This window comes from Pezoporus flaviventris, unplaced genomic scaffold (genome assembly GCF_033815535.1).
Source record: "Pezoporus flaviventris isolate CSIRO_AGI_PZ_B2104156 unplaced genomic scaffold, CSIRO_AGI_Pfla_v1 ptg000073l, whole genome shotgun sequence".
In the NCBI taxonomy this organism is placed as follows: domain Eukaryota; kingdom Metazoa; phylum Chordata; class Aves; order Psittaciformes; family Psittacidae; genus Pezoporus; species Pezoporus flaviventris.
The window spans coordinates 3,981,902-4,007,751 of NW_026892621.1; the positions used below are offsets into that span (position 1 = coordinate 3,981,902).

The 25,850-nt window shown below is 38.4% G+C and overlaps 1 protein-coding gene across 3 annotated transcripts in view; it reads left to right on the forward strand.

Annotated features, from left to right (window-relative positions):
- PPARG (peroxisome proliferator activated receptor gamma) overlaps nucleotides 1-25,850 on the forward strand; it is a 78,070-nt gene that overhangs the window by 19,941 nt on the left and 32,279 nt on the right. The window contains exons 1-2 of one of the 3 annotated variants that reach the window (XM_061472946.1): nucleotides 24-192; nucleotides 4,994-5,090. The exons of 1 other annotated variant lie outside the window; for it this stretch is intronic. The gene's annotated coding sequence lies outside the window, so the exon portion shown is untranslated. Of the gene's footprint in view, nucleotides 1-23; nucleotides 193-4,993; nucleotides 5,091-25,850 lie in introns of those variants that run through there. One more of the 3 variants, XM_061472947.1, reaches the window with a different exon arrangement.

Here is a 25,850-nt window from a genome sequence, read left to right on the forward strand (position 1 = left end):
GCTCCCGCCAGCGGCTCGCCCCTCAGCGCCGGCCGTGTGGGACGGAGGAGGCGGTGCCGGGCGGCAGGGGCGGTGCCTGCCCGGTAGGACGGGCCGAGCGGGGGAGTTTATCCCACTAGAAGGGAACAGTTTCTCCCGCTGAGGCTTTGACAGCGCCAGGTCAGTGCGGGCTGCGGGGGACCTTCCCCTGAGGTGAGGGGGCAGAGCCCCGCGCTGAGGGAGACATGGCGGGGGGGGGGTGGGGGTGCATGGTGAGGGGCGCTTCTGTCTGGAGAGGGGTGGCGGAGCTCGGAGGGGCTGCCGGCGGTGAGGGGAGGCGTGCGCGGGCAGGAGCTGCGCCCCGCGCCGGGTAAGAGGCTGTGGTGCTGTGGATGCTCGGAGTGGCGGGAGGGAAGGGTGCGAGGTTAAGGCGCTTTTCCCGGAGCGACGGGGACAACCGGGGCGTGCGGGGCACGGCCCTGAGGGGACACGGGCTGCCGGCGTCCGTGTGGGCGGGGAGAGCGGCCGGGGCTGCCCCGCGGCGGGCGTCGACGAGGCGGCGGGAGGACCCCGCGGCCCGGGCTCCTCCAGGTGCTCCCCGCGGCGCTGCCCGGCCCGGCCCGGCCCGGCGGCCTCCCCCGAGCGGCGGGAGCCGGGCGCTGTGTCCATGGTGCTGCACTCGGGCAGGGAGCGAGGCTCGGGAGGGGAGCGGGGTGCTGCGACCGGCGGAGCGGGTGGATAACCTGCCGCCGAGGTGGAGGCGGCGGGGATGGAGGGAGGCACTCGGGGCACACCGCAGGGCGCCCGTTGCTGCTACGCTCGGGGGAAGGAGCGCAGAGGGAAGCGCTGGTGCTCACCTGGCTCACTCAATGAATGAACAGCCATCTTTTTGGTTCCCCCCACACACTTAAATTTCTCAACCGCAGAAAGCCGGGGAGCCTTTCTGAGCCTGCAACAGCTGAGATGCTGTGTTGAAATATATTATGTCTTGATGGCATGCCTCAGGTTTGCAGGAGCATTTTGTAATCTTCTTGGTGTCATTTCTCTCCAGGGTATTCTACAACTGGAGAGTGCAAGTTCCTGTGGTGTTGTAACTTTGGGGCACTGTGTACACACGACAATACAGCGCTGACTTAACAGTGATGTATTTATTAATATCAGTGATGTAAGACTCGTATTTATTCTGATGAAAAGCCCAGGAACTTATCAATTTCTTCATACACTGTGGAGTCTAGATTCCTTTAAATCAGAAGGATTGATTATAATTATCCTTGAAATATCTAGGGTTGTGGGCTAGCCTTGTATTTGTGACCTGCTGCCCCATCTCTGACAAGTTTTTGCTCTGGAACATGATTGAAATGCGCCATTAAAAAATGAAAATAAATCTGGTACCAATTAGTCCATAATTTAATCAGTAATTTACCTTTTAACAGGTTACTATGATTTGTTACTAGTTAACTAAAAATTCCCAGTGTACACCAAGTAACTATGTCACGGTTTAAGCTGAACCCAGGACACTATGACACATGATACTCAGTGCTCTCCTTTGGAGAGAAGTTTCCTATGTTGTGCTCCCATTAATATCAGAATTTGCTGCATGAAGTCACATGTTTGACATCATTATTCTCTTTGGCTGTCACAGAAAAAAAACTTGCTGCAAAAATTGCTTTGAGATTTAATTATGAGATTATAAGAAATCACTCAGCGGTGTGTTCAGTCATGTGGTATAAGCATGGACTTGTCAAGGGGACACAGCTGAAAAAATAGTTGGCATGGACTTTGAATGATAACCAATCAAATACAATTTAAAGGTATATTTACACAGGTCGCTTTTGAATTTGAATATTCTTAGGCATCGGTCTCATAAAATAGCTATTAACTTTTAGTGGTTCAGAGATTATATACTTCTAAGCAGCCTTAAGAGAGGATGTATTTCTTAGAAATGCCTCAAATGTCAAATTCCTGAATAATATAATTTGTTAAACGCCAGCATTCAATGCAAATTCCATTATCACTAAGAATGAAGGTGGCAAAATGTTAGCATTTAATTGAAGAATATTGGAGCTGTGCTTTTTAACCTTCCTTATGGCACTGACAAAAACACCCGCTCTCAACATTGCCTCTAAATCTGACTCTTCTGTGAGCTTTTTGGAACAACCAGATGTCCAATTTAAAGTCAATAACATAAATTAAGGCTCAGCTTCAATTACTCTCAGTACAATATTTCTACTTATACCAGTGGCTAATTAAATGAAGTTCACAAAAAGTTATAGTGTAAAAACAAGGAAAAGTTTAAAAGTAGGACAAAAAAACTGTCTTTAACAAAGCTGGACTAAATAATGAAAGTATACTTAATGATTTTTTTTTCCCCACCTTGATTGCTGAGGCTCTCTTTTGGATTTTTTTTTTTAACATATAATCTGTTAAGATTGGTGTTGAATATATTTTCTAGCCAATTTTTGATAGCCTAATTGTAAATCGCTTGTTGTGCACCTATGGTATTCAAAATTTGAGTTTCTTTTACTAGCTTTTGTCACAAGGATTATTGCTGGATTCTCCTCTGGCATGCAGTAAAACAGTTTCCAGTGCAATTACTCAAGCAAAATTAAAACACAATTAGAAACTCCCCATGCTAGGTTCTTTTGAAGTTATGGATACAATCCTTCCCATTGGTTATTGCTATTAGTTTTATTTATTAATCACTTATAGGCTTATTGAATTTAGCATGATACTGCATGATGAGTGCTAATAATTCCATGCTGTATTTCCATAATGCTGGGTATTTCTTTAACAGCAGGGATCTATTTTTCATACCTAATCTATACCTATATCTATTTCATACCAAATGCTCTTTTTATATTACTTAACTTTCTGTGAACTAACAAAAGAAAAAGTTAGAAACAATCCAGAGCAAGAGAACATTGTTGTAAACTCAGGTCCTACATACCCATGCCACAAGAAAACGTTGGGGTTTCCGTTAACTGGTCTGAAGGTTTTCATTTGACTCTTACAGATCACTTGGAAAAAGCTCCCCATCACACACCCCCCCCTTTTTATTTGGGGGGGGGGGGGAGGTTTTCCAAGGCAGAACGAGAAATGAAAGAGCCATAAGATTTTGTTGTCAGATATTTAGATTCCCAGGGCTGTGAAATGCAGATGGAGTCCTACATTCAATGGCAACGCTCTTGCACTTCTGTTGTCTGTTCCCCCACACACACCTGCTTTGGTTTTTTTTTGGCTTTTTTTTTTGTTTTTTTTTATGGAAGGACAGTCCATCTTTTTTTCAGTTGTGTTTTCTGTCAGGTTCCAGTGTCAAAGCATGTAGAAAATGCAGGTGAGTGGGGCTTGGGATGCTTTCACATCTTGCAGGCAGAAGGAGACATGAAGTAGAAAATACATGTGGCAACCATAGGAAAGACTACATTTCTACTTCAGCATCAGGTCTTTTACTGCAATACGGACTTCTCTTTTGCCTGTTACTACAAAGATGTCAGCTCCTCTCACACCACAAGGCAAATATTTGCTTATATTTATTCTTTGTTATTAAAGTGGAGGGGAAAAAAGTCTATCATGTTCCTGAATGTACCACGATGCCCAGTTCATGTGAAGATACATACAGTAACAGCTCTTCTTGGTTACCTGTGTGATCCTGCCCCTCTTCTGGCAAAGCTCATGTACTCAGGCAGGGATTGGCACTGGGCTGGATCTGCACGTGGAGCAGAGCCCACACCACCTGAGCTGCTGCAGAGGTTAAGCCAAGGCTTTCTTAAAGAGAAAACCTAGAAACATACTAGTGTGAGGTGCCCCTGTGCATGGCAGGGGGCTGGAACTAGTTGATCTTAAGGTCCTTTCCAACCCAGACCATTCTGTGAAATATACAACTAAACCTATTGTAGGCTTTTATTCTTTTAGTTTGGAGGTGGGGGGAAAGCAGCAGCAAGGCCTATTCTGCAGTCTTCATATTTAAGAATTTTTGCAGACCTTAAGCCAATTTGATGAGGTTCACATTTTTCTCCCACTCCACCCACACCTTCCATTATATTTCTTGGCCTGTTTGTCCTCTCCTAAACCTCTCTATAGAACTGAACTAAAGAATTACATCATTCTCTAATTAAAATTCATGATACATGAACTATATAAATATTTTTAATTACCTGTGTTGCATTAGTACCTAGCAGCCTAGTCAAGACTGGGGCCGTCTTGTTACTCACTCAGATGACAATGTTGTACCTATCCATAATACTACATTATCTATGGCTTGAGAATGCGTATAGTTACAGATTTACAAGAGAGACACATTGCAGTAGTGAGATTGATGCAAAACTTTTAATTTAAAATTTCAATGTGTTGATTTATGCTTACAACAGTAACGGATTCTTACAAAGTTAATAGATTCTAGTCTGTGTCATAACAAATACAAAAAGTTAGGTTTGTGTATGACATCAAATCCTCAAACTTATAGAAAAAAAAACAACCCTAAACTTTTAAGCAGCACCTATTCTCTAAATATAAGCTGGTTTTAGTTTGCAGTTTCACTGGATTTCACTGCAAATAGAAAAATTATTCTGCTTACAAAGGGGAAGATAGGTAATTACCTCAAAAGGCAGGTTGTGAATTTCTGGAATCGCCACACAGATGATGCTTCGTGGACTTGCATAAGCAACCCTCTTCCCTCATGACTAAGCAGATCACCTCCTTGCCATGCGGTCTGCACACTCAGGACAAAGTCTATGAATTCAAGTCTATGAATCCCAAAGTCTACTCTGCTGGTTGATAATTAGCAATTTAAAAAACACAAAGCTTACGTAGCTTTGTGGATGTATGTTCAGGCACAGGTACGCTTGATGGCTGCTGAGATGAACATGTATGTATGGTTATGTGTGTAGTTGTGGGGGTATGTGTGTGCAGGTAATATATTAACCCTATGTTATAGAATGGCTTATCTCAGTAATGCTGAAAGGCTATATATAGCATCTGATAACAGTATAATAAATATTGGGTAATATTCCAACAGAAAAATACACAGAACATTCCACGGTATCAAAGAAAGATGATGATGGTTTATTGGAAGATGCATAGAGTCTAGCAGTGCCAGTGCCAGCTTCATCCAGGTCAGTGGCAGTTCTGCTGTTTCAATAGGGTTAGGTCTGCAAGCTATGTGCAGTTTAGAAATTCTGTCCTGTATACACTTGCTTCTCGTTCCTTACTACTTCCTCTGGTTTTCTTATACTGAAAATACAGGGTCTGACTCTAAATGAATTGCTGTTTGCTCAGTGAGACTAAATGCCTGAAATTAAATAATCACGAATATATATTACAGCAAAAGTCCTACATATTATTCTGTAAAGTCTTCAAGAAACGCCAGTGTAACAGGAGTAGTATATTTATCTGCCTTTTGTTCTGGAATTTATGTGATCAATTTCTTAACGTATTTTAGCTCAAAATGAAACACTAACATTTTGATACAGACACTGCAGTTGGTGTTAGTTTATTCCAGACCTTCAAGTTAGAGGAGTGTTCTAGGTTTGGCTTTATAACAGCTATTACTGGAGGAAAATTTTATACTTCTTGCTGTTTTATGCGTTATTGGAATTTCATGAGCTCCATGGGGACTCATGGCTTTCCTCTGTATCACAAGTCTGATTGTGAGGTGGTTTAGATTCCCTTTTGCAAGTATCCTATAGTACTTTTATAGGAGACCTCCAGCTACAATTCCTCTGACTTACCCGTGTGTCTCTAAAATTCTCAATATGTTATTTTCATACAAACACTTTCAGCTGAACAGGCATAGGGAATAAGTAAGAGTGATGGAAGTTTTCTCACTGTCCTGTGTTTTTCCTCTGAGTTTGGACAAATTGCTTTTAAGAGAATTTTGTATTTGAACAAAGTAGCCCTGCCCAGAATTATGATCTTGTCTTAAACTTTTTACACAATATGTGATTACACTGCATTGCATCAAATAGGATTTTATGTTATAATATTGCATTAGAAGTCCATAGTACTTGTGTGTTTGTTTAGATTTATTGAACAGTGATGTTGTGTAACTGCTGAAACTATTCATGGTTGTGTAGTAGCAATTTTGAAGTTTGAGAGGCTTTGAACTTAAGTTGCTGTTTGTATATGAACAGAATGATGTACATTTTCAATATTTAAGCTAGGAGAATATTTTAATACCTCTGTGAAATCAGTTCTCAACCATGGTGGTTTGAAACATATGTCAGACTACCAAAAGAGTCACTCTGCTACACCAAAAAAGGAACTATGAAAAGAAAAATGTTAATTACAGGCTTTAACATTCACACCAAGATCTTCTAGTAGGGGTGGTCAGAAAAACAGGTTTTACTACCTCGACCTGGTGCTTTGTGGTGCTATCTAATATGGGGGCTTGTGGAAAAATGCGGCCACTTCTATTTACTGCCTTTCATAATGTACATATTTCCTCCTGATAGGTTTAGGTACTGCCTTTTTATGTCTACAGTAAGAAGAGTTTATCGTTTCATCTTGAATATGTTTTACTTGGAGTTACTGTTCACTACAGTGGTATTTCAGCTACAAAATTTTATGCTGAATCTCAGCTTTTAAACTTAATAGAAGTATGTTATTATGTGGTATATTGCTAAACTCATTTTTAATCCTATCTAAGAATGTAAAGAAAAATATAAAACCAATTTTATTTTCACTTACACCCAGAGAAATCTACAGATAAGCAAGTATAGCAGTACGTGAGGGCAAAAGGTTGCTTTATTTATACAGAATTTTATCTGTATTCTCTAACCTTATTCCAGACCATATTTAATGGAATTGTGAGGAATGGCCACAGGCTGAGGCTCTCATTCCCTCCCGGACCAGGAAAAACATACTTTATTTAGTTGCTTTCTAGCCTGTAGTATGTCTGAAGCAGAGTTCTTGCACTGCCCTAGTGATTTAGCTCTTCCTCCGATCCTCCTGAAGTTAGCCACTGAGGGTGGATTTGCTTCACTGAGTCACTAAAGTTCTGTGGGGTTTTTACTGTACTTCTCTATCAGCATTCCTGGATGCCATCATTTATGCTTAAACTGCATGTCTGAGATGCCTCATTTGTACATCAAGGCATGTTAGTGTATTTTATTTTAAAAATGATCAGAATTGTTAAGAAAAGCAGGGTAGTGTTCGATTTATTTTAAATATCGCATAGGAACTGGCAACAGAAAAAGTGTTTGACAAATGCCTGCCTATTGCAGGGTGTAGGATTTTGAGGTTTGCCTAGAATATGGTTTAAAGAGTGTGGAAACAGAAGGTGTGCAAATATGCTTTCACTTTCAGAATTCCCAGCTGTTGCTGAAGATGCTTTGAGATGATAAACAAGATGAAGCTTTAAGCTTTATCTAGAACAAAAAGATTCCATGTGAAATCGCTTCTCTGAATAAAATAAGCATCATTAGAGAGCTTTATTTTCCTGGATTTCTTTCTTTTATTTTTACATTTACACTAGAGCTATTGCCAGAATTGCTAAACTAGCCTGGAAGAGATTATTTTAGTAAAGATCTCAGCTAAGTATGAATTGTTACAATTAACTCCAAACTAAGTTTCAAAATCAGGAATCCAAAAGTTTAGTATGACAGCTCTTGAATTTAAAATAGGAAATAAGCAAGCATTGAAGAATTACTTTGAAAGGTTCAGGTTTGTAACAGTGGTTTTAAAGTATTTATGAAGGCAGTGCAAAATAATTTCCAAAAGTCCCGTGGAAGCTCAATTAGGAATTCCTAGCTTGCCTTTCTTTTAATTATTTGGATGTTCACACTTCAGAAATGCTATTGCAAGCAAATTCCACACTTTCTTTCTATGATTAGCTTGCCAATTGATCTTGGTTCTGTTTTGCAAGCTTCTTGGAGTGTTAACTATGATGTGAGCTTGCCAATTGTCTTGAACTGGTTAATTGTTTTTGTGATGCAGAGAAGAACATTATGGCATGATGAATAAGAGACCCAAGAGGGTTCCTCGCACAGTTTCCTTTGGGCACTGCCCAAAGACTTGTTCTTTGGGTCTGCCTCATGTGATCAGGCTGGCTAACTTTACCCAGTTAAACTGGGTGTGGTGGATATTTGTTATGTTCACAAGATCTTGTTTAGTTTGGGGGGGTTTACAGTAATCAAATACCCCTATACCTCATATAAAATACACGCTCGAAATCATCACACTGCTTTAGGTTTTACTCAGCCTAGATGGGATAAAATGTCGGTTATGCAAGTTACTTTCTGACATAGGTACTGACATTTGAGGAATTATTTTTCTTAGATCAGGATTACTAATTAAGAAATAGTTACTACAGCACCATTGGCATAGGCAGGAATTTATGACAGTGCTTGAAGTACTTCACCATCAAGAGCCCATTTTTCCTCCAAGAAAGATATTTTCTTGAAAATGTTTGGCAATGAAAAACTTAATCCAAAAATAGAATATTAAAGATATTTTTTCCCACAAACTTCATGTTTTAATTTATACAGAAAACCCCTTCAGATGCTAACGTCAGAGTTTGCAGAGCCGAGCCCATCGTGAAATGATGTGTCTAATGGTCTATCGTTGTTTTCACTGGTCTGTGCATTGGAATATGGTATCTGTCAAATTTTTAATGAGTCACAGTTTTGTTAAGAAAGGCATTTTTTTATGCAAGAGAAGAGTCACACGCAGGCCAGCAGCCCTCTGAGCTGTACACAATATGCTGTTTCATCCTTCATGATGTAATACTGAGGATGGGGAAGTCATGTGCATTTCTTTCCATTCTTCTTCTGGGTCACCAGGGTGCCAGTTCTGAGTAGGTGAGAGATCAAACGAAAACCCAGAAAACTGCTTTCTGTAGATTTTATCAATTCTGTTTTTTAAAAAGAAAACCATTATCAACAGTGTTTTGCTGCTTTACACACAAAAATAGCTGTGCAGCAAAATTTGTGCAAAATAGGTGGAGTAACGTGTGATATTAAGATAGGCTCTGGCTTTAAAATATTGGGAAATAACTAGAATATCTTTAATCTGAATAGAGGCTACTGGTGTTCAGTATGATTAGATTAAATGCAGTGGTGGATTAAGACAGGGTTCTAAGGTCAATGTGGGACTTCGGAGCCCCAGCGGAGAAGAGAGCTGGGAAAAAGTAACAAAGTTGTCTACAGTGAATATCAGGAAAGGAAATTAATTAATTGAAAGACATTTGTAAATAAGGCAATGGGAAGATTTGCTGAGACTGTTGTTTTTATTCATTTATCCCTTTTAATCTTTGCCAAAGAAGGTATTAAAAAAACCCAGGGAAATTCTTTAAAAACACAGATGCTTGAATTTCTTTCTCAAAGTTTAACATTTATTGTTGGAACCTTCTTGATTTTGAATTCTTCTGTCTGGTCTCTTATGAGATTTTGCAGCTTTTCTTGGTTTAAGATATGCTGACAATGCCATAACATGGTCTCTCACTGTATTTTGGCATTCCTGCTCATTGTTCTTTCTCTGCCCAAGTTTGCTCTGTTTTTTAAATCTAGCTTTATTTATTACTCCTTTGAGAACAGGAACTGTCTGATATGCTAACAACAAGTGACAGCTTTCCTGTCACTAAGGACAGGAGAACAGACAGTGAATATTGCTGAAGTCTGAGGTAAGTTTAGAATAACAATAACTTGTACATACACTAACGTTGCTACTCTGTAGTGTGACTACATTCTCTGACGCAGGCTGTGCAGTGGATTCCTGTCTCCTCCCCCCTGCACTAACAGGAAGGCACAGCACAATGTTATGCAGCATGTGGCAATTTTGAATTTCTGCTGCAGCTTGACCCTTAGACAGCAGAGTAACTCTTTTGTTGTCACTGCTGAAATAACTCCACGATGAGGCTCCCTTTGTCAAAATGAATAGATTAAAAAATACGTAACCCCCACAAAAAAGGCAAACCCACAACAAATTGGTAGGTGTGAAAACAGTGAGAAACAGTAGGACAATCTCTCACCCTCCTCCTCAAATCTGCATTTTGAAGGGAGGAATAAAGGGAGGAAAGAATTTGAGGTGAATAAGGTGATAGACCCAGTGTAAAGGGGAGAAACAAAGTAGGGAGAAACTAATTGTCCTGGAAGTAAAGCAGATTAAAGAAGTAAGGAGGAAGAAGGAATTGGTGCACTTGGGTTGTGCTTTCCTGACAGTTACTCCAGGAAGGGCTAATGAATATAGTAATTATACCTGGCAGTTACACTGTGGGAGAAAGGAATTCTTTGGAGTTCAAAATGGTGAGAGTGCTCACTTAGCTACGAATATGGAAATGAAAGGCAATGCAGGCTAAATACTGAACAGCACTATTTGCTAATTTGAGTAGCTCATATAAACTGTTGCAGAGCTCCTCAAAGAAAGCATCTTCTGACTTCCTGAAGAATTCCTGAAATTAAATTTGAGAGGGGAAAAAAAGGAAACCTACTGCAGAGATGAGTGATGCGTTGGGAAAAGATACTGCCACCCCACAGGATTTTCTTGCCTTCATCGTCTATGAGCCATTATTCACAACATGTTCCCTTATTCACTTTGATGCTCTACAGTCTGAGGACTAGTCAGTTTTCTTCTACAAGCCTTCTACAAGGTTGTTTTAGCCCCTTGAAGCTAGGGTGATTCTGAGGTGCTAATTGTATCCAGTATGTGTTACCTATTCTCAGAGTAGGTGATGAGATAAATAGGAAGCCCTTTCCAGTTTGCTATAGTATTACCATTTTTTTGTGGGCTTTTGAAGCAGCAAAATTTCTTCCGTTTTCATGTGGTACAAAGATAAACAGGTAAATGTTACATGACCATTACTGGAATTTGATCATTTTACTTGTTTGTCTGTCTGAGTATCAAGAATGTAACTTGTCTTTGAGTTTTCCATCTCTGCAGTTTCTTTTTGCACAGATAATTCTAATATTTCATTTCGCTGAAATGAAGTGCAAGTTTGGGAAAAATGGTTTAGTAGATTTTATATTAGTGCTCAATAAAACGATGTACAAAGGAAAAGCATGTTCCCTGAGGCTTATGGAGTTCTAGAGCTTTACTCACATTCTCACTGATGCTGATGTCTTCAAGTTGCGTGCTTTGCTTTCTGAAAGCTAAGAGCACCTACTACAGGTATTGTCAGCTTGCAGGCAGAAAGTGGGACCAAAATTAGGAAGAAAGAAAACACCTAATACACAATTAAATATCATGTTGAATTTAAGGACAAACAAAACAAAATCCCAAAGCAATTATATTCCCTTGTTTCAGAGAAGTCCTATTGAATTTAAAGGCTTGAGCCATACTAGGAAATTAAAAAGTGCCGTAACTTGGGCACAGGCTCAGGGACTGGACTGGTAAGTGGTTAAATTCTTAGAATTGTCCCTGGTTCAGTTTTAGCTCAGGCGACTAAGAGCCATGCAAACACTGTCCAGCAATACTCTGGGACTTAGCAAGGGCCATGGACCATTTCCAATGGGCCATTTAGGTATTGCCACTCAGTTTTTATGACTAGGAGAGTTTGATAATGCAAGTAGAACAAAGATGCCCAGAGTGAGAGTCCTGGTAGGCTTTAGTTTATTGGCATAGCTGAAACTGAATTAGCTTCAATGCCTCTCAGATTTGTTATAATTTCCTTTATAAGTTTCTCCCTGCCTATGAGCCCAGACAAGCTATGCTTGATGTTCCATTCATAGATTTTTAGCTCCAAAAAATTAATGATTTATAACTTGGAGATATTTGTAAGTTTGGAAGCTTATGGCATGCAAGAAAGTGATGGAAGTTGTGTATCTGCCAAAGCAGAGGCTGTAGATGGTAGGCATTTTATGAAAAGAAAAACATATGTAAGTCATTTTAGTCCATATTGTTCACCCATTTGGCTGTCATATAAACAAATATAAGGGCATATATCACAAAGCCTAAAATCTTTAAAAATACTCCTGAAATTTTTTGTAACCCCTGGTGATGGATCAGGTTGTTACCAGAGCTTGTGTTGCATGATGGCAAAACTAGCTCTCTATTTCTCCATGATCTGAGCAGACATTAGGAAAATACATATATGTAGCATTGTCATTACTCAAAAAGATATGAAATATTGAAATTATTGATGTCCTACTGTCTGATCCAACAACTATAGATAACCAACATTGTAACTCACCTTTAAAGAATACATTACAACTTGTTTGCTCTGAAAATTCCTTTTGGCTCAAGTGAAAGTACACAGGGCAAACAAAGTTATGAAATGTGTACACAAGGTGTGAGAGGAGATGGTTATACCGGTGTATAATTTATGGTGCTGAGCCTTCAGGGTAGTTGGTGCAATCTGACCTTTACGCTCACCATCTCATTGATTTTAATGGGACAACACAGGTATAGGAGGGCCAAAGCGGACTGAGTGATGTTCCCCAACTACTGTCAACAGAAAAAGTCATGGATATTTTAATTTTTTTAATTAGAAAGCACAGAATTATAAAATTTAGACAGATGGATGTGTATTTTAAAGCTTGAAGAGCTGAGAGTTAAAATATTTTACAATGTGGCCACTATTTTAAACTCCATTTCTGTTGTAAAAACTGATAAATATTTTGACTGTTAAAATCTTTTCAGCTCTGTCATTGTTGATTCAGTTAAAGGAGCAGAAAATACCATGTTTCGTTAGACTTAACAAAGATATGGCAAGAACCTCCTATAGGTAACTACATAGATTTAAGCATTCAAGAAGAAATATCAAGCAAGTTCTAACATTTTTCAAGAGGATGTGGTACTCCCTCACTAGTAGAAATGTAACAAATCAGAGACCCAAAGCACAATGTGAGACACAAAATTTGCTATTTTAACTTCAAATAACTGACTGGCAATCTGAGAAACAGCATCTAGAGAAGGAAGTTCTGTTTTCCTTAGCAGGAATGACATTGTCTTGAATACGGAAAACCAGAGATGGGCAAAAAGTGCCCCAGGGCTCCTCAATCCTTTCTGTTACTCTGAATTAAAGAGTCATTTTGAAAGCATTTTGTTAAAACCAAACCAGGGCCATTTGTAACCCACCACCCCCTGGATTAGGTCAGCACGCTGTTACAGGCAGTGCACGCAGCAGCACAGCAACAGCTAGTCTGAACTGGATCAGGAAGAGGAATCCAGGAACGCAAAGTTCCGTAAGATCGTTTCCTGTTTTCTGAATCTTTAAGGCATATTTTTTTTCAAATTGCTTCACCTTGGGAAGTCTTAACTAAACCGGGAATTTATCCATTAAACCATGGATTTCTGGTGTCCTTATTTCAAATCAAATCACATTTTTCTAACTTACCTGATTTGTGATGAAGCGAAGAGTAGCACAAAAGGACCAGTAGAAGAAACTGTGTGTATTATCCTGGCTGTTAAAAAGTGCTCTTCTGTCCTTACACAAATTGCTCTTTGAACAGTAGAACCAATAAAGTTAGTTTCCTATGGATATATCATTTAGGAATTTTTCATTTGGATTTTCTGATCTTTATTACAGGATGAGCTCAAACTTTGCTTTTTTCAATGGTGACACTAGCAATTTAGACATCTTGTGTTAAAATTCTTCTACACTGTAGTTTATTCTGGCTGAACCAAGCCAATATTTTCCAAAGCTACTGGGGATAAAGAGAAAGAGGCCAACAAAGACTCACAATAGGAGCCAGCAAATATTGTAAGCCTGTTTCTTTAGGATTTATCAACTGAAAAATTAGGCTATTAATGGTCATTATTTGAACCACCCTGATAAAAAATATTGGTGATTTAATGATATGGTTCAAATTGCACTTGAGTTTAAACTTTAAAGTATTCTGCATACCTTTGGCATGTGTTGGCCATTTTTAGGACCCACTGAAATATGGAACTTCTTAAAAAGACCTTTTAGAATGAGCCTATACCTTAGTTAATATCACTACAAGGAACTGGAAGCACCAGAAATCCCACAGGCAAATATGTCCCTTTTTGGTAACTTAATCAGGGCTTGTGGAGCAGAAGGCACAGAAAAACATCTAAACATTTTCAGTTTATTCATAATTACTTTGTCAATCTTTTGACATTTCCCTTACTCTATATTTGAACCACCAACTGTTATTCAAAATTGTTCAAAATCATAAATTCATATGGAAAGTTTTTCAAGAGAATTTAAAAAGCAGTTTGTGGCCTCTGGGAGAGTAAATTCCGGGGTTAATTTATAACTAAAGCAAATGTATCTATAAAAAAGAAGAAAAGCTCCATAAGAAATATGTTAACAAATGACAAGAAAAAAGAGGCTTGATAAAAGATATCAGAACTTGTTTGGCACCAGTGATTTTATGACTGAGGAATTCAATTATAGGCGTGTTGGGAGTACCAAATCACAATTCTTTCAATTACTAATGGGAGACAAACCTCTTTTGCTCTTTATCATGGTCTGAGTGAGTTCACATGCAATGTTCAGTCCTGCCCTCTGTAAATAAACTTTTAGTGCTTACACTATGCATCTGCATTGAGAGTCTGTGTCACCAGAGTAGACAAAGATACACATTTCTGTTGAATCACTTCTCAAACATGCCTGCTGATACACTCTTCCATCAGGATGATGTTAGCCAATAGACTTCTGCCTGTAAGTTTGTAGTATTCAGTTTGTAATTATTTCCTTCTATATTATTAGTATTTTTCTAGAATCTTGGTAGATGTGTTTGCAGAAAAGTTAAGTATATATGACATCAGTGTACTCTACAGTGATATGCAGTAAATGGTATCAGTTTGGATTTGTTTACTCCTTTGTTAGATACATAAGTGTCATAGAGGTCTTTAACTGGTGGTGTAGGTTACTTACCCAAGAGAGACAAATTAGCCTCAGATCAATTGCAAGCTAACTCCTACAGTCTGCCTATAATCTAAATTGGTTTTAACACTGTCTGCCTCTTCTTTGTTAGAGTAGTAAATCTGTATCTCTTGTCAGTCGTTGAAAGAGGAATGGCTGTTTCTGGAAACAGATGTAATTAAGCGGGGACATCCCCCTGTTAACAGCTGTTGCAGGAAAATTTAAAGGGCATTTTTTATCATGACCAGATTACAGGAGAAAATGTGCATTGCTACTGTGAAGAACTGCAGACCAATGAAACAGAAAATTGGCTCAAGTTGGATTAGGAATCATCTGAAGTTCTTTCAGGAATCATTTGAACCTTTATATGGTTTTGTTTGATGTGTCACTGCTATGACATTCAAATATGATCACAATGAATTTATATCCTACTGCAGTACTTTATATTACAATGTGGCATCAGTATAAGGACCTTCTATGCAGGATGCCTACCCAGAGTACCAAGTCAACAAACTACTTCTATGAAAAGTTAAAAAACAGAAGTAATATATTTTAATTCATTATAAGTTCCTTTTCTTCTTTTGGTATCTGTAGTTAAGCAAAAATGTTGTTTGCATAGCAAAGGCTTAATGTCTGAAGCCTTTCCCTGAATATCCAAAAAGCAAAATACTTAATTTCTTGTAGAAGCTCTTTATTGACCCACTGTTAGCGAGAAAGTTATTCTTTCTTGAATGAAACCTGAGTAACAGTTGTTAGCTCTTGCCATCTTGACCATTCGTATATTTTTGAGTGTAAGCAGCATCATTCAGCTTCAAATGGGCTTCGTCAAGATAAGGGTGGAGAAACATTGAATATACCTGTCTTAAGCTATTAAAAAATGTTTATTAGATATAAGTGTTTAAACACTGTTCTTGGTAGTTGATAATCAGCCCGTATCACAAGAAAGATCTCTCCAAGATAATTTAGAGCAAGAGACAACTTTAGCTCTTCTGAATCCATCTCTAGAGAAACCTCTCTCTCTGACCACCAAGGAAGTCACATTGAAAAGCCTTGAGAGCTGCTTTTCCAGCCTCCTGCTTTTAGATCAGCTCCACAAAAAAATATGCTAATATAATAAGCATGGAAATGCTGAAGTGTGTGCATTTGAGAGACAAAATCTGTATCATGAAGAAAAAAGAGTGCTGTAGAGGTAGTAATTGCACATCCAAAGGAATATGAATGTGTTTCACAAACAAGCCATTATCTCAGGCAGTGCTACCCTGATTGTCTGAATGCGGGGAGTCCACAGGACTTAAAATTCCTCAAAGCTCAATCTCAAATCACATTGGAAAAAAAAACCAAACCAGGAAGAGGAAAAAAAAAAAAACAGGTGAAAGATCCAGGGAAATACCTTTGTTATGTTCCTGGGTTTTTTTTTAGTTACGATGCCGCGTGACTTTCCTCTCAATCTCTAGGAATGCTTTGGATGTCTGTCAAGACCACAGAGTCGTCCGTACTGTGGAAATGTATGAAAGTTGTCTCTATACGGAGTTGCCATTGCTCTTTTCCTTATCTGTGAAGGAAACACAGCAACTCCCACTGGGGAAATATCATGTTAACTTGCTCTTAAAATAAAAAATCAAGGGAAAGGTCATATCCTAATAAGCTGTGCGAATCGAAATTCCCAGGGAGCCTCAGAATGACATTGTATGACTAGGGCATTAACAATTTTCCAACAATGTATTTTTGAACTGCGTACGATAGTGGTTTTAACATCTGAGAGCGAATAGTAAAATAGAGATACAACTAGCAAGATACAAGATCCACTTGAGCTCTGCGATTCACAGAACACAGCCCATTGAGAAACTGGGGGCTTAGTATGTCACAAACAATGAAATCAGCAACTTTTTCTGCTTTCACTGAGATGTAAATCTTGTAAGGAAGCTATTGATCAGTTTATGTATTATTGTGATCTCAGTATCAACAGTTTCTACTTTTCATAACCTAGGGTTATAGACCAATGTCTGAGGAAGGAGGAGGTTCAGTTTGAGAGCCTGTTTAGTATGGTATGTGCTCGTGTTGGCAGCAATTTTGAAGATGTTATGTTCAAATATTGACCAAGAGGGGCAGAATTCCTTTTCAAAAGCCCATGCAGTCATTCGCATCCCACAAAAGGTAAACTAAGTAAACCGAGAGAAATTTTACAGGCAATTTTAAGGGAGCCAGTATTTGACCCCAAATTATCTTGCCTGACTTGGTGAGCAGATAGAGTTGGACAAAATGTTCCATATTTCCAAACAATGAACCAAGTCCAGTATCAGTTTACATCTGAAAGAGTTTAGGAATTCTCGAGGTGCAAGATATATTAATTTTCCACAGTATTCCCCACGTATTTACAAGCCCGTCCTTACATAGGAAAGGTGTGCCTGTGTAAAGCTGTGAGGTGAATACTGTTTTCTTGTAACCCAATGAAAACCAGGTTCTGCTTTGCCACTAGTTTGGCGTTTAATGTATTTTGTGCTGATATATTGGCAGAAGAAAATGAAGGTGAGAAATCCAAACCAGGATCTAAATTCCCAAGCTCTCCCAGTTCAGGTGGGTGTAATGGAATTAGATTATTGTTGTCCTTATTTTCATCCTTGTCATATTCCTCTAAACCAAGTCTATCATTGCTAAGCTGCTGCAGAATAATTTCTTATTTTGTATAGAGTAGAGAAATAAGGTTTACAGCAGATGTTCACGCCTTGTTACACAAAGAACAGGAAGTAAAAGGTGTGGGAAGCAGTGTACTATCGAAGACCACTTCTGGCCCCTTGTTTTAATGCTTCTTCCGAAGGTTTCAGTGGGAGTTTCACATGTAGCATGAAAGCAAGAAGTGTCATATCCTGACACTTAGCTCTGTATGACAGTACATTGCACTGGAGGTAATCCAGATGTCCCTTAAGAATTGATATTTTTGGTGATAATCCCAATAGTATTTTAATGTGACTCTTTTTTAAATACCATGGAATCTTTGACGAGATCAACCATCTGTATTGTGATCATGCTTCAAATTCAGCATCTAGAAATTTGCAAATGATTATTTTTCTTTAGCAACTAAAAAGCATTAGAACAGTAAAAAGTCTCAGTAACTTATCCTCAGTGTGTATCAGAGCCACGTGACATTTAGTTGTTCACAAGTCTGCTTTAGGGGTTACAAAGAGTCATGGCAATAACTTCTAGTTCCTCACACTAAACTCACTTGCCTAGAAAACGAATCCCCTTAAAAGAATAATAGGGTCTGACAATCTAATTTATTGCAAGGTTAAACATTGCTCCAAATTCTGTCGAAATTGCAGATGAATAGCTGAATTGAAAACAAACCCATCGAGTTATCAAGTATCCCAGAGCATGGGCAAAACTCCAGTGCATGATCTGTGGTTTGTGTGTGAAAATGGCATGCACATTTAGATTAAAGAAATACAGTTGCATGCAGTTATTCAAAATAACACTTTCCAGTATGTTGGGTTTTTTTTTTTCAGTATACTAACTTACTCCATAAATGTTTTAGAAAACTATGCAACAAGTTAGCGATAAATATAAGTATGTAAATATACATTGTCATCTTGAATTGGGGTGTGTGCATTTACTTACCATGACACGAATCTGAAAGACTTGCTGCTAGCTGTCCTCTTAGAGTGCTTGCAGAAGAAATTCTTAAAGTATTTTAAATATAGAAAAAACAAGATGATGACAAGAACACATGACGGAGAAAGGAACTGAAATTCTCTCAGTCTTTCTTCCCCTCTTTTAAATGCTGTTAAAATTTAACATCTCTGCTTTGCTTGTAGCAGTATTGTTAATGTTGCATAACCCTATAATTATTAATCTTCCTGAAACAGTGTTAGAATTGGTTATACACTTCTTGCTTTAGCTGAAACTAGCAGATGCTGTCAAAGCTACAAATGGAATGGCAGTTGATATCTTTAAAGAAAGCAGGCAAGTTTACATGAACTGGGATCCCTATATGCAATTCTCGCTCTCTGATACAAAGCTTCCTAGAATATGAAATCCAGATGAACATAGGTGAGTGGGACTCACGGAGTTTTTCTAGCTTACAGCTGAAAGACACTTCACGCTCTCCGCATATTTATATACAAAATAGAGTGCACTCAGAATCTTTACTGATAAAGTCAAGTAGTGGTAGATTCTTTACAGCTGGAAACAAAGAAATCTACAAAAGTGACTGTTTAGCATTAGGTTATTTATTTGTTTAGCATTAGATGTTAAAAATAACAAAATTCTTAAACTAGAAATTAATTTCTTCCTAAGAGTGAACTGTTTTTAGCTGTGGATACTTTCTGTTTGGTGTCCTAAAATGATGACATTTGAACGCTTGAAAATTTTTTGTCAAAAATAGCAGCACCAGTTCCCATCTTCCTTTAATAGAATGACTTAGTCAGTCACTGTGCTAAACTCTGCTGACTCGCAGTGCCAAAGTGTGTGACAAGAGGGAGAGCTGCCGTGCGTGGGCTCTCTGGGTTAAAGATCCCCAACACTAAGAACTGAAGAATAACATCAAACACAGGTTTTAAAATGTTAGTTTATTGCAGAAGCAAAGAACAGTAGCAAAAGCCATGGAGCTACTAAACCAGTGCAGTTTATTGCCAGACATATATGTTTGCTTAAATGTTAATATAAATATACCCTGCTTTGTGGGTGAGTGCCACTCCCAGGAAATGCAGGAGTGACATACAGTTCACATGAAGGGACAAGGGAGTTGTGTGAAATAATGTTCCGTACTTTGCCAGGTAAAAACTTTTATTCTTTCATGGGGAAAGCAAGGCAATTTCAATGGACAAATTGGAAAAAAAATTACTTCCAAATAGAAAGCTTGACACAAGTAGGGCCACTCACAGCAGACATATTCTTAGCTTATTAATAGCATAGAGGAAGAATGACCCAACAGAAAACAAGATCAAAGAAATTCCTTTTAAATTTTCAATCACACTGTAAAATCCAACCCTTGCCAGATCTGTTATTAGAAAATCCAGTAAGTCTCTACATCAGTAACAAAGTCAGGACCTTGTGGAATTTTGCATTAATGTATCATTATCCAGGTTATGTTTAAGTTCATTTTGATGTGCATTAATGATATTGAAATGAAAGATGAGATCGTGTTCTTTCCCCACCAATATTTTGTCTACTTTTTCAAATCAAAAGGCTGCAGGGGAATATTCATCTTTTTATTCGGGTTCAAACAGCACTTACCCTTTGTGTTTTAGTAAGTTATCTTTCTCTTAAGGACATAGAAGTATCTTGGGGTTGTTTCCCCCCTGAAAAGTGCTTTTAAAAGTTAAATATCTCCATCAAATTCTGTGCCACTCCCAAGGACTCTTGTCACGTTCTCGGAAATATTTGTGACAGGGGCCTTTTCCTGGAAAACTCCTGAGGGGTGGGTAATGGAAGGCTTCAATGATCTCATGTCACAACTGAGCATGTACCCTGTTTTGAATTAGCCTATAATATTGTGCTGATAATCCATGACCTGATTGCATGTACTGTGAAATTTGCTTTCTGAGTGGTAAGGGGAGTTTTGCTTAGTAGCATTAGATGGTAGGAACAGTAATGTCATAATTTAAAATAGTTCCATTTGCCCACACTGACATCCAGGACTACAGAGTTTGCCAGGGGTACTGTTAGCCCAGAAACTGATATTTGGGACCCATTATATTTAGCTTGGAACTCCAGATAATCTATTCTGTTCTAGGTCTTCTCAGTATCATCTATATCCCAGTAACTCAAATCCTGGGCTGTTTGCTTTGTGGGTGGTTTTTTTTTGGTTCAGCAGTTACGATAGTTTTAAGTTCCAGTATACAAAAAGTTTTTCTGAAGTGCATCAAATGGACAATTCCTAACAAAATTCCTGTAATTTCTGTGGAAAGTAAGGAATACCATAACATGAAAGGAGGTAAGTTGGTGCTAATTTATGCCTAACATTTTAGAGATGGTACTCTAGTATTCTTTTTCTCCAATTGCTATTGTTTAGTCATATGCAGGTTTTAAAATTACTGTTTTATATCTAGCTCTATGATAGTCTGTTTTCAGTGTTAAATTTCCTTCAGAAAGTTTCCACCTATTTTTCTTCTGGAATAAAATACAAACTACAAAGTTTTATGAAGTTGTATTTTATACTGACGCCCCAAAAACCAAGAATGGGGAAGGCTCTCTTGATGCCATTGCCTTGTGGTCCAATAGAGGGTTCAGAAGTGGAACTGTTCAAGGTAACTTAAATTTTGAACACAATTCATAGTTAATTTACTGGTATTTATTAATACTTCTCCCAGTGTTGCCCAATGCTGCAATTTCAGTTACAAAAGCAAGCTTACCTACTTATAACCTGATTCTACACTCCTGGCGTAGGCAGCCTGAAGTCATCTTGATGGAATAGTTTTAAAGTCATTTGGAAAAGTGAATATTTAGAAAGATGGAGTACAGGAGATGCAAAGAGCATCGATCCAAATATATGATAAGTATCCCACACTACTGAGAACAATAATTACTGAATCACATGTAAAAACATGTCAACATATTTCAGTTGGGAATATTTTGGAGGGTCAAAAGTACAGTAGTCAGATGACAAGAGATTGCTCTATTGCTGAAAAGTGGCTGAGCAGGTTATGTGCCGCTCGGTACAGTTGAGAAGGTTAATTTTTCTTTGCTAATTTAAAAGATGAAAGAGATACATTTGTGCAAGAGATGATAGATGCACAAAAGTTCATCTGTCTTTAGGAATGAATTATTTCAGTTGAGCACTGGCGCTGTAGGCTGGTACAAAGCCTGCTGTTACACCTAATCAAAGTGGGGTGCCCATTTTTCTTTTGCCTGGTGTTTATCTGCTCAAAGTAATGGCAGCAACTGAGATGGAGTAAAAAGTAGGGTCCTTCAGCACTGTGTTGGGCAACACTACACTTTGAAGTGGTATGTGTATCCCTGGTGGTACTCTTCCATGTTTAGAAATGTCCGATAGAAGAGTTTCAGCAGCTAATGAAAATACACTTCAGTAACAGTGTGTAAAGAGGTGTATTCCACACAAGGTTTGAACATATTTCTGTGCTAGATTAATTTTGGGGGGCATCTAGAAGAGCAGAATGCTAAATGTTGAGCCTTCTTTGGTACTATATACTGCTTTCTCACGCTTTGAAGTGTGTGATCTAGCTTGACACAACTGAGTTTAGTGGCAGTACACACATGTATGCAGAGAGTATTATCTTATAGTTGGCATGTGTCAGAAATTATATATAATTATAAATAAGAATAATTATACCTAGGGAAGTGCGTTCCCTGTTATGCTATTTTCTGTATTTAATGCACAAATAACGTCAAGCTGCATTAATGAACCAGTTTTGCAACATGGGGCTTTTTAACTTTTAGGACTTAGTGATTGTCCAACACTTAAAATATTTGAAGTGATATTATATAAAAACCAGGGAATTATACGGGCCCGATGTATAGCTTGACCATATTAAAATACATATTACAGTGTTAGTATTTTAGAGATGACAGCTTTGTGATGAAAACAGCTCGTCCCAGTATGAGAGAAGCATTTTTATGGATAATTTGCAATGTCTTTGACTGCCAGGAAAAACTGTAGAAGTGGGATTTAATTCAAGGAATGAGTTTAAACTCATATGTTGCGTTTGTTTCTCCTCCTCCTCTTCCTGTGGGAGTATTCAGTATTCTGCATGGCAGGGAACTGCATTGAGGATATTAGTAAGTATACTTTACCCTGTTACAGTTGGATGCCTTATTAGCTCATCTGTTGGAACCAACACTTCAGTTTACTGTCTTGTGAACATTAAAAAGCACTGACATGGCAGGGGCTGAGGAAAGAAAAAAATCCCAAGCTCCTTACCAACAGTATTATGCCTCTGTGAAAAGATCCCACCAACTTGTCTAACACACCAAATCAATTGAGGAAGCGTTATGTGGCTATTTAAGTATTCATATTACAAAAATTCGTCAGTCTTAGTATAACATTTATTGCACTGAAGATGCCTTAGAAGAAAAAAATTAACTGTATATTGTGCACATATTAACTTTCATAGTGATTATTGTATATTAACACTTCAAAAAGGAATACAAACTTCATATTCAGATTTGAATCCCAAAAGGGAGTACATATAGTCTAAAATTTCTTGCTAAATTAGTCCCTTAGTTAATAACTATTCACTAAGCACCATTTATAAAGAATAAGGGCCATGATTAGTATATTAAAATGCATGAAAAGACACAGTGGTAATGACCCAGTGAACCCAACTAAACAGTGCAGCAGAAGGTTGTCTTGTAAAGAATTGCAGTTCTTACACGTCTTCTTGCGCATTTTGCCATACTACATGCTTCAATCTTTGATAATCTGGGGAAGGCTTATGAAGCCACAGAGGAATTTGCAAGTTCTCATATAATGAGTGGTGTGTGAGCAGAGTATCAGTTTGCTAGATAGCTTTCCTGCTAGACTTGAGCACCTTGGGACAGTGCTGTTCCCTATCTAACCATACAGCAGGCATCTGGCTGAGCATTGTGATCAGTGTTTCATGGTAGCTGTTGAGTTTATTTGATGAACTGTGAGCAGTTTTGTCACTGTGGTTAGTGAGAAACAGCAGTTTTACATAAAAATATGGCACTTTATGAAATCCTAATTTCTTGTAGATCTGTATTACATCTATTGGTTTATTTGTGTGCACACGTGTATGATACGGAATTTGATATATCCTGGCTGAAGAAGTCCTTCCTTAGCCAGGAACTGGGTTTTTAAAAGTGTTCACATTTTAAGGAGGTGTTTAATACCATTAGCAATAACACAATATTCAAAATAAAACATATGAGTGTTTTGCTCAACTGTGGCCTAAACACTGCATTTATATTGAAGCTATAAAGCCTTCTATTGATTTCAAAACAAGTTTGACACCTGAAAGCACAGTCACAGCTTTTGCTTAAGTCTGTATATGAAACTTCCAAATGTGGAATTTCCCCTTAAAATCCTTTTCATGACGTGCACTGAACTTATAAATCTGACTGAAAACTTTGAGAATGAAAAGGCTTCTTATCTCCTTGGTAATTTCTCTTTTTGTTGCTGTTAATTAAAAGGGCTTATATATCCATTAGATGACATTCTATTTTAAAATTAATTCAATTATATTATCTTCTTGTGCATCTTTGGGATATATGGAAAGGCTTCCGGAACACTTAGTTCTTTAGCACAGCAAGAAGTCAGTTTCATAGAATCTGGAAGTAGATTTTTCTCTCCTAATGAGTCAGTGGCAAAAAAGCAGTGTAGGTTAAGCTGCACAAATGTACACTTTCTGAACTGTCTGCGTTTCCTGTAGTCAGTAAAACTTTCACTAGCCCTGAGTAATGTGAAGACTGCCCACTATAAATCAATGCCAGTTCTACAAGGTACACTGAGTCTTGGAGCCAAGCACAGGCTGAGAACATTAACACTCTCGTCGATGGAATTATGTTGTGACTTTCACGTTGATAAAGCTTTGCTATCTTGTATACAACACAGCATTTTTGGTCTGCTTTAAAATCAATTACTTCCTTCACTCTTACGAGGCCACTTCCATGACAAGAACAACCTCCTCCTCAGTAGCTTGGCACATTTAGTTGTTCTGCTTTGCCAAAAGGGGCAAAGGTCTCTCTTAAGAAGCCAGCTTTTTCTGATTACAAAATTGAATGTGATTCATTGCCTATCTATCAGTATCCTTTTTAAATCACAATGATTCATAGAGAGTAACGCCTACATTTTATATCATGAGGTAGTTTTACAATACTGCCAGTGCAAGTTGGAGACATGTTGTGTGTTTCTGGTTTCTTCAAATCCCTCAAAACCAAAATGATCCAGATTGGAGCTCTCCTAAGGCAAGTAGGTGTATTGTACATACGATCTTTGCCCAACAGAATCGGCACACATTCATTCTGATTTTTATATTAACAATCAGATGAGACCTTATTTGTCTGATTTTTGTGCTTCTGGGGGTGTTGGGTGTTTTTGTCCAACAGAATGAAGGGTGGGAGGTATTTTTAAGACATTTTCGAACAAAAAGCCTGGGAAGATAAGCCTCCCATCAGGGTTCAGCCGAGTTTCAATACACAGCACCGCACAAAGCATGGATTGCAGCTGCCTGTAACCACAAAACTGCAGTTTTGCTGCTCAGGTATTTGTAAGAACAATTTGAGGGTCCTTTCCCACAAACTCTGGATCTGAGTTAACAGGGCAGAAATTACGTCTACAGCTCAGCGTTCCGTCAGTCTGGTGGCTGTAGCAGAGCCTTTCATTTCTATTCTAGTCCTTCTTTTACCACCAGGAGTCCAACACCGTGCCACTTCCAGAATCTTGTGCTTCTATTTTCCATGGGTTTGAAGTACTGTTCCCCTTAAATCTGAGCTACCTTTGTCCACAAAGTGTTTCAGATATGTAAATCAGGACTTCTTATACAGCTATAATTTTCCAATATTCTCAATTTCTATTTAAGCTATTATTTGAGCGCAGCCTTGTAATCAGTTTCTTTTATATCCTGAAATAACTTAAAGTTTCATCAGTATCTCTCCAGTATCAGAATGCAGCAAACCCTACATTAAATAATTAAAATAGGAGGTAGAATTTGTAGCATATCTGAGTAGCCCTTGGCATTTTTGAGCTTGCTTCTCACCTGCACTTATATTTACAATGATTTGTGACCCTGCAATGGCATAAAATGCTACTATTTCAAGTAAGAACTCAGGTCAGCTACCATTTTGTGTGACTTCCATAGGCACAGAATAGAAAGCATATATTTCATTTAAACAGCTCTGTTGTCCTCTGAACGGGCTGTTTCTATTAGCAGCTACCTCCTAAACATTGTAGTAAATTTTATGGACTCTGCTTTTAGTAATTACAGCTTGTAGCTGTAATTCAGTTACAGGCGTAAAATACATTTCCTACTGATTTATGAGTTGCTTGCTTTTGGCCTTTTCAAGTGTTTGGGTTTACCCCATTTCTCAAGCTTCTTCTGATGTTTTGCTGTGCAGCCTTGCTGAGAGGGTTGACACCCCCCCCCCCCCCCTTTGTATTTGGCTTCCTGAAGGATCTTGGTGTTGCTGTTCTCTG